The sequence below is a fragment of the Lepidothrix coronata genome, unplaced genomic scaffold (assembly GCF_001604755.1).
Source record: "Lepidothrix coronata isolate B3197 unplaced genomic scaffold, Lepidothrix_coronata-1.0 Scaffold98, whole genome shotgun sequence".
Lineage (NCBI taxonomy): Eukaryota > Metazoa > Chordata > Aves > Passeriformes > Pipridae > Lepidothrix > Lepidothrix coronata.
Genome location: NW_016690278.1, coordinates 1,689,812 through 1,699,778, shown reverse-complemented (window position 1 = coordinate 1,699,778; position 9,967 = coordinate 1,689,812). Strand labels below are relative to the sequence as shown.

Sequence of the window (9,967 nt, the reverse complement as noted above, 5' to 3'; positions counted from 1 at the left end):
AGATGATGCCTCTGCTAAATGATTTTACTCCTAAGCTGTGACCAAGAGAGGGAACTCACTCTTTCTGACTCCTATTTTGCTCTAGTTAGGTTTATGGGAAGTCTTGTCTCTTCTGTAATCTTGTTTTGTTGCTGTCTTCAGCTCTCTCTCACTCTTCCATAGCAAACATACCATCTCAATATGCCTTGGATTAGGTTCCTCAGTGTGAGGCCACCAGTGGCCTATGACTTTCAAAGGGGGCTTCTCCCACCTTACAGACCCAGGGTAGTCAGGGATGACAGGTGATTAAACCTTAAGCCACTAAATGGAGTGTAGTATTCTTTTGGTCTGCGACCATCTCCTCATCCTCCTTTATCTACATCAACTGCGAACAACTACAGGAGCAAGCCACATAAATATTGTGATTGGAGTGACATGCCATTTCAGACACCTTGAATAGTGTAGCACATGACTGATGTGGGAATAGAGACTGCCAGAATATAAAATCCTAGAGTGCTTTAGATTGGAAGGGACCTTAAAGATCATGTAGTTCCAACCCCCCTTCCATGGGCAGGGACACTTTTCACTAGACCAGGTTGCTCAGAACCCCTGAGAACTTCCAGGGATGGGCCATCCACAGCTTCTCTGGGCAACCTGTGGCAGTGCCTCACCACTCTCATAGTAAAGAATTTCTTCCTGATATCTAATCTAAACCGTTCTTTTTTCATCTTAAGACCATTCCCCCTTGTCCTTTCACATGCCCTTGTAAGGAGTCCCTTTTTAGCCTTCTTGTAGACCCACTTTACATACTCAAAGGCTGCTGTAAGGTCTCCCTGGAGTCTTCTCCAGGCTGAACAGCTCCAATTCTCTTGGCCTATCTTCACAGGATTGGTGCTCCAGTCCTGTGATCAACTTAGTGTCTCTTCTCTGGACTTGCTCCAACAGGTCCATGTCTTCCTTGTGTTGGAGCCCTAGAGCTGGATGCAGTACTTCAGGTGGGGTCCCATGAGAGCAGAGCAGAGGGAGAGGATCACCTCCCTTGACCTGCTGGTCACATCTCTTCTGAGGTAGTGCAGCATGCAGTTGGCTTTCTGGGCTGCAAGTGCATGTTGCCAGCTCATATTGAGCTTTTTGTCCATGAGTACCCCCAACTCCTTCTCCTCAGGGCTAGTCTCAATCTATTCTCCTTCCAGCCTGTATTTGTGCTTTGGGTTGCCCCAGCCCAGGTGCAGGACCTTGCACTTGGCCTTGTCGAACTTCGTGAGGTTCACACAGACCCACCTCTCAAGCCTGTCCAGGTCCCTGTGGATGGCATCCCTTCCCTCCGCTGTGGCAACTGCATCACACAGCTTGGGGTCACCAACAAACTTGCTGGGGGTGCCCTTGATCCCACTGTCCTTGTCACCAGCAGAGATGTTAAACCACACCTGTTCCAGCACCGACCCCTGAGGGACACCACTTGTCGTTGGTCTCCACTTGGACATCGAGCCATCACCTGCAACTCTTTGAGTGTGACCATCCAGCCAACCCCCTATCCGTGTTGTGGTCCACATATCAAATACATGTCTCCAGTTTGCATGTCAGTGTGTTACTCATTAGTGCCCACTAACTGTGGGCAAGGCCAAAAAGGGAGAGGAAGGTGCACAGTTTTCCTCATGGAAAACTGTGTACTTGTTGTAATACCTAGAAAATGTCATCCTTGCCCTTTTGTGATTAACTATTGGCATATGTGCTAAAGCATGAGGCTTACTAACCCTAACATAAGAAGCATTTGGTTTTGTTAGTGCAGGAAAGGGATGCATGTTCCTATTTTCCATGCAACTATCAATCCTTTTCTCAAAATTTCTTTAAGAACTTGACCTGAATGTGGATTAAGCAAATTCTTGGTGACAAATATTTTTTTCTTTTGTTTCTACATGGAAAAGGGAAATGTTTCTGTTCCCCATACAGGCAAATGTAGTCATTGAGGGCTATAAAATCACCTGACAGGCTGTAAAAGCGTAACTTGGCCTGCTCTTTGCAGTCCACAGAGGTCCTTCTCTTTGCTCAGGAGATGGAGAGGAACATCCTGACTGGCTGAAGGCACTCCCTTCACAGTGCTGGTGATGTAAGATCGTAAACTGGGAGATCTTGGGGGTCTCATTTTGCAATCCATGTGAAGTGCTGAGAAGGATCTGTGTGTCAGTCTTTTCAAGACTTCTAACTGATATTAAGACTGGCCAACTGGCCACAGTTTGACCAGATCATGGTTTATTTGTCCCAGAGCAGATACAATTAATATGTATCACCCACAATTAATACGTGGGTGAACATACAAGGAAAACAATGTCTTCATCAGGGAGCCAGCACAAGGCTTCTGTCACTGGCAGTCACCCTTGCCCTGTTGTTTCACCCACTGTGATTAGAAATTCATCAGATATGTCTGGAGAATTTGCATGCTTAGCCTGCTTTGGAAAGAGGGGATTGTCTAGCCATGAAAGGAGATTATGCAGCAATTTCCTCCTCAGCACAGCGAGGCAATGAATCTGACTCTTCATTACAGAGGAAGGATGAGTAAGAACCGTTGCATTTCCTGTGCAGCAAGAGCAACATGAGCCCTGCTCCAGGTTCCTTTGGGAATTTCCATGATCATGTCAATTTCAGACATGATGCATAATGTTACTAGGAGAAAATGTATATGTTTAAATAGGAATGCTTGTGGGGAAGGGGAAAGGGATCGATTCACTAAACGATGTGTTTGATCTCAGCTAGAAAGAAAGCTGTACAAAAGAAGACAGGATCCAAGTTAGTTGCTTGACTTTTATAACTCATGCATTAATTACTGGCAGCAGTAATGTATTTCTGAGGTGATCGTAGTTTTTAATAGATATTCTCACATTCTCTCACCACTTAGGAAAATATTTTCCTCCACTTATGAAAATATTTGCTATGTTTTCATTATGTGAGAGGCTGTTAAGAAGTCTTGCAGCTCCTTGCTAAATAAATGGAGAGAGGTCCCACAAAGCATCTGCCTCATTCTCCTGTATTTTTACACTCCTGCTCAGGGTGAACACAACTTGGTGCTGCTACTAAGGCATCAAACACTGTCTTTCTCTTTTGAAGAGTCTTTAATAAATACACAATCCTGCTTAGATTTTTCTAAATCCTTTACCTGGGGGATGTTGTACATCTGCAAATGCAAAAATGTATTACAAGGACACATTCTTGTGCTCAGAAAAGACAGATAGTCTAGCAATTGGAGGTTAGCAAGACACTGATCAGAGGAAAGAGTTCCTGAGCAACCTTGAGCACATGCCTTAGGACTAGTATGAGTGTGCATTACAGGCTGGGAATCTCAGACCAGCACTTGGCTTCTGAGGGAACAAACCATGAATTCTGAAACGCATGTGCAGACACCTCAGTGAATGCCCAGAAAGACTTTAGATGCCTCAAAACTAAACTTATTTCCCGCCAGGATTAGTCCAAGCAGTTACGAAAGGTTGTTCCACGATTGTGTGCTGATGGTAAGACAGCCAGCCAGCATTATGTAGATGCTAAGATGGGGCATGAGAAGCTTTCTCCAGCTATGTCCATCTCCTAGATTCTCAGTACCTTCTCAGAGTTATAAGGAGGCACCAAAAAAAAAAAAAAAAAGGCATGAAACCACCATCAACTATTCTATGAAGAGATAGTTGATAGTATTCACCATGTCTCTCCTCTGTCCACGAAGTCTTCAAAAAAAAATCAGTGACATTCATCTCTCTGGTGTGAAAAACATATCGGCATTTTCTGCAAAGCTGGAGACTTCCTTCAGCAAGAGGAACTTGGAAGTTCTTCCTGAAACAGTCTTGCCATGACAGTATTGAAAGTGTGTTCTCAGGAGAGAAAGAAGATTCCCAATGGGTAGAAAATAACATTCGGTTATTTTAAAATAAACCCAAAAGCTGCTATTAACGCCTTGGATGAAGTCTGTCGTGGTAAAAGGATGTGAGGAGCCATCCTGGTTCATCCAGCTCCCTCTAGGGCAACAAATGGAGGAGCACCTTCAGACATGCACAGATGCAGGTGTGAGAAGGGAGCTGAGGTGCTCAAAGCCACATGGGAGGGTATGCCTGTATACCAAATTAGGCCCATTTTAAGTGCCTTGGTACCTTTATTTTATTTTTTTTTAGCTGGCTTCTATTTCTTTTTCCTCCCTCATAAAGGAAATGCTGTGACTGCACATGCCTTATTAAAAGATTGCTTGTTTGGCTGGTAGCCATAGAGGAATAATTCCTCTTATTGCTCAATAAATCAAGTTACTGTCATTTTAAACACTCTAGCTGAATTTCTGATGAGCACATGAAAGAGTTAACTCTACCACTGTCATGCTACCACAGCATTAAAATAACAGCAAATTTCAGGAACATAAATTGTCCTCTCTTGTAGCATAAATTTGGAGCATAGACAAAATCCTCATAAAACTATGTCATGCTGTAAAAGTCTCCTATTTGAAAAATATACAAGTAGAGCTGTGGACTAGTAAAGCACAAATAAAATACATGCAGGGAAGTAGAGTTGTGTCTTTTGAATTTGTAGGCATTTCAAATGCATTCTAAAAATAAATTAAAAAAAAACTTCTTAAAATGTTAAACATTTTTTTTCATTTCAGTTAGCACAACTTTTCTTATGTACAATAATAATCAGGTTTTCCTGGACTGGAAGGGGGCGTTGATTTAATTTGAAGTGGTGGGCTCCTTCTCTGAAAGGGTTTTTTTGTTGCTTTAGCAATTGAAAGCCTTTCTTTCCTAATAGGATTAGAGCAAATAATTACCAGAGGATTTCTCCGTGTCATCCGAGTACAGTTCCCCACAGCTGTATTAAAAAGCCTGTCCTCAGTATGGAAACAGTCAATGGCAGTGGGTAGCTGAAAAGGTTATAGTTAACTGTTGCCACTCAAACCATAGAAAGTCGTCCACAAAGGCAGGAATGCAGTGGTTTTTGCCCTAATCTCCCTTGTGCCCAGCTTGTGGGAAGAATAAACAGTAGCTCCTTGTTGGCAGGAAGCTACTAGGGAGGCTCTGATGGACAGCAGGGTGAAGTGAGGGGCCACAACCCACATGGTAGGTGTCATGACAACCCTCTTGCAGCACTTGTTCAGTAACATGCAAGTGATCTGGGATAACAGAGATTTAGCCTTGTGTGTGCCAAGTTTTATGCTGTCCCTTTGGTTTCGGGTGCAGACCAGGGTCCTCCCCTCTGACCTACTAGGAAGGGAGCCTACTTGCAGAGGTTCTTTGGTGTATCCCTGAAATCTGTGAGACACATCAGCAGTCTGTGGGAGAAGCTTCTGACTCTTCAGCTTTAGGACAGCTCCGTGCTGCTTTTTACAATTTTTACATTCGGACACTTTATTAAGTGTAACAAATTCTGTACAAAAAAAAAAAAAGGAACACCTTGAGGAGGGGGGAAAAGAAATTGTGACTCAGGTTGAGACTGCACAGAGGCGTCCTGCTGGGGGAGCAGGTCTGAATTAATTTCTGTGACATTAATCCATCTATCTAATCTGTAACTTTATTACTTATTCAAAGTACGCTCTATTTTTCTGCTGTTCTAAGCCTTCATTTCAGTTCTGGCTCTGTATCCATATTTCTGTGCAGCATAATATATTGTCCAGAGTAACTAGAAAATGAAATCTGAAAGGCATTTCTTAAGCATTAATATATATATACCAGCTTGACAGATACATGTCTGTAATCATAGATCATTGTTCAGTGTGCCAGGAAATGAGCACTTCTGGCCTGACCTGTCTGATATTCCTTGAAATTGCAGGACATGTATGCCCTTTTTCCAGCTCACTGTGAACACTGCTGTTTTGATAGGAAAAGGGCTTGGTAAAGATCTTTACTTGGGGTGCTTTGTGTCATGGTACTGTATCTGTATCTGTTTCCTCTCTGCTCATCCTCTGGAGACTTCCAACTTGTGTAATTGCTTTTGAACATAATCACATTCGTGGATCAAAGAAAATGCACAACCTTGTTGTCGCAAGTTAATTGTTCCTGGAACAATTCTTACAGGTTGTCCATAGTTGTCTCCCTCAGTGATAGATTCAGAGCCATCATTCCTTCCACCTTCTGCACCTTTTCCAAATAGTTGGTATTATTTAACCACTTCAGTTGGCACTCCTGGAAACTCTCTCATTACCTAATGCACCAGTGAGCTGACTGTTGCCAGTAGCTACAACTTACCTCTACAGTGGTAAGCAGTAAACCTGAACTTTCTGTCTGCTGCAACCACATTAGTATATTAATAATGCATTATGTTTCCTGTAATTACATACATGCACAGAGATTTTTATTTATTTTTTTTTTTGTAAGAGGAGGAAACAAGATGGAGGTGGGGGGTGGAAGGTGGTGGAAACAGATACAACTAATTATTAATGCTGACTAGACCCCAGCTGCACGGGTTTTTAATTAGCCCGTGTCTAACCCTAATAGTCACTGTTGGGATAATACTAGCTCTTCTTAAGTGGGTTACTTTAGCAAAGGAAATGTGTTGTCTGCTCACACCTGCACTGTGTAGTGTTACTAGCACATATTCAGCAACACAGGCCAAAATGTTAAAATTTTTTTCAGTTCACTTGGTTAAATTTTATTCATATTTTGTCCTGCAAGGCAGTCTCAAAGAGCGAGTTCCATGCAGCTGAGCAGGGCTGCTTTCCTGAGGAAACCATGAACTGATGCCTAAGGAAGGAAAAGCAATGCAATATACAGAATATCACGTCTTTTTCAAGTGTTATTAACAAGGCCCCCAGAGAATCATTGCAAATTGATCAGTGAGGCAGGAGCACAATCTCCACTCTTCAGAGAAAAAGGAGTTCAAAATTCAAGACACCCTTCCTTTTCCTCCCTTACCTGAGCTGAAGGCTTCTGGAATAAGTAGAATCGTTATGCCAATGAATGTGTGTGCCAGCCTGGTCCATCCCCAGGAGCTTGGGCTTTGCCCTGTGGACCTTGTGCCTGTAGAGTGGAACCTATTTTGGTCACATCCTTGTTTTCTCCTCTAGCATTTGCAAAGTTGTTAAAACATCGTTCCTTTGCTGAAAACCCTGAAGGAAGGACACAGTGTTTAGTGTGAAATTAGAAACACTGAGAGGTTTTGTTGCCCTTTGGCAGCTTTTAATTTAATTGGAATTAAGCGGCAGTTGAGCAATATGCAGGGTTTGAGCAAGAGCAAGGCATCCCTCAGGTGAAAGCAGGTCTTAGATCTTCACTGTTGCTGGGGCTGAGCAGGCTGAAATCCTGCCCACACTGGCAAGATACTTGATCTCATCTTTGCCAGCAAATATCTGAAGGAATGGTAAAATTTTATAGGGTCTGGCTTCACACTGTGGCCCTGATCAGAAAGAGATTTAGGGGCACTGTTCATCTCCTCTATGTGTGTACAAGCCAAATCACAAAGTGCCTTTATCTTTTTCTTGCACCCTGTGGGTGCTTGTTTCCCTTCCCCACCTTCACAGCCACAATTTCCACCACAGGCATAGCATATCTACAGTCATGTACAGGAGGGCAGCTCTATTTTATTTGACTTTTTCCCCGGATGATAATTTGAATGAGCTTGGCTGGGAACACAGAATACAGGGTGACCTCAGCCCTGCCTATCTGGCCCACCTTTTCAAATAGTCTTTCAGAGTAAATGCATTTATTCCTCTGGACACCATCAAGAGGAAGGAAAAAGACAGGCTGTCCTCTCTATCCCTTTCTTCTAGCCCTGCTGCCACTCCACAGCTTCTGTGGTGAAACACAGGCAGGCATAATGCACCCCAGCAGACAGTTTGAATGCAGGAAATGCTGCAGGAATAATGAGTCCTTCAAATGAAATTATAATTATAAACTCATTCTGATACATATGTATCAGCTCTGTCACCGCCTCCGATGCTCCATTTCAAGGTTTTTAAACGTCTTGCAGAAGGGGATGTTCCCAAAGCTGCATTACAGGGTTTACATCATCAAGTAGCAATGGCCCCTATTGCCCTGTGCTGTTCTATGCCCCTGTGTTAAATGCAAACAAGTGGTAATGGACCCATTTTACCAGATTTCTAGAAGGTGAGAGTTTTGCTTTTGTGTCAGACCGCATGTAGCTCAAAAAAGAGCCTGGTTGCAGGGGTGAGAAAGATGTGGCAGGCTAGGGTTTGCATTCAAAACACGGCTGTGTAATAAAAGCATATTTGATTAGACTACTGAAACCTCATTACTAGACATAAAATCTCCTTTGTCATACTTATTTGAATTATTCTTAATTATTTGCTGGAAATTGACAAAGTTTCCCAGCCAATGCCAAAGGAGTGATTCATACCTTCTATGGCTTTCTGAATGCACTAAGAAAGAATATTAAACATTAAATATTAAATGTCCTCGATGGTACAACGACTGTGAGGCACGATGAGAGCTGTTGCTTTTGTTATTGTGGAATTTTTGCACTTAAAAATATCATGTTACCTATCTGTTTTAATCAGTGAACATCTCAATTCTGCTAACTTGAGCATAATCAGGCTGCATATAGACATGACCAGAGCCAAACCAACCGGAGTAATTGAATGAATATCCTGATTTAGGATAAGGTGGATTAACATCATTATTTAGAAGTATTTGTAGAAAGCTGCTACGCAAACCAGCTCTTGGGGTGAAATCATAGCATTTTCTGCAAGAAAAATTCTAGTGTTTGCAGGTTCTGAATGTATAATTGTACTGTAAGATATACTTCAAAAAAGTCTAAGCCATGAATATGTCGATGTCCTATCATTAATACCCATTTATTTAATGATACAGAGATACTTCTATGCCGTAGGCTGGCTCCACGTCTTTGACTTCTTTTTTTTTGGTTTTCTAATAGCAAAACTATTGACTGTGCATATACTAAAGAGTCACTCTATGAAAAACTGCATGTATTGCTAAAATATAGAAAATGATGCTTTAAAATGAAGTAAAGTATGATGCCTTAGGTTTTAAACAGTAGCAGTTGGGAATGCGTGCAGGTACAAAAATAATTCTGTCTATACAAAAAACCTGACAGGTGCAGTCAGTAGAGTCAAGATTTTTTGGAGTAGTGGCTGTCTTGTTGGGATCTGCTAGGAGCCTCTGCCTAAGTTAAGCCCAGATTCAGGAAGGGCTTTGAGTCACGGTCTTACTGTGCAGTCTTTGGTGAGAAAACAAGGTCAAGGAACTTCAGGCCTCTGGAGAATAGTCCTATTCTCTTTCTTCCAGCTTATATATATTTATGGGAACAGGTTGGGAACTAATTTGTAAGCTTATCTGTTAAAAAAAAAATAAAATAAAGTAAATTATTTTAAAATCAAACATCAGTTTTCTGATCCAGTTGAGACCCTGGTCGCATGAACAATGTTACTGCATTAGTGCAGGTCACAGAAGAGAGGGAGCACAAAGAGAGGAGAGACAGGGAAAAGGATGTTGCTGCCCAAACTGTTTATCATGAAACCACAGCACTATGCTCCAAAATGCCTTCTCAGTTCCTGAATTAGGCTATGATTCAAAAAGGCACTTAGATATATGATGTAGCCCATCTCTAATCAGGAAGGAATTTCACCACTTGTTTAACTCCATGTACATTTAAGTATTTCATTAACCAGGCATCACTGAGGGAGGGATAATCCCTTGATTTAGGGTTTTCAGGACCTTTACTCAAATTATCAATGTCCAGTGACTCCCTCAGCAACAGCAGCACTGCGACTACAAAAGCTGATCAGCACAAAATCCTGCACAGATGAGCCTGTGCAAAGTAACAGTATTGCCACTGTTCCCTCACCGGGAATTTCTTTTATCTGAATAAAGTGCTCAAATGCAGGCATGCAGATACATTCGAGCACTGAGGTGGGTGGGAGTTAATGATCAAGCCTGAGCCCTGAGGCTGGAGTGCTACCCCTGCTCAGTGCTGCACTATGGAAATAAATAAATGCAACCACCCCAGCAGGTTTGCTGGAGACTCCAGTGACAGGGGGAAGGGGGTGTCAGAT

At 42.3% G+C, this 9,967-nt stretch overlaps 1 protein-coding gene across 8 annotated transcripts in view; it reads left to right on the top strand.

The window, feature by feature from the left end:
- The window catches only part of NRG1 (neuregulin 1), a 453,259-nt gene that overhangs the window by 333,710 nt on the left and 109,582 nt on the right, over positions 1–9,967 (top strand). The window lies entirely within an intron of this gene.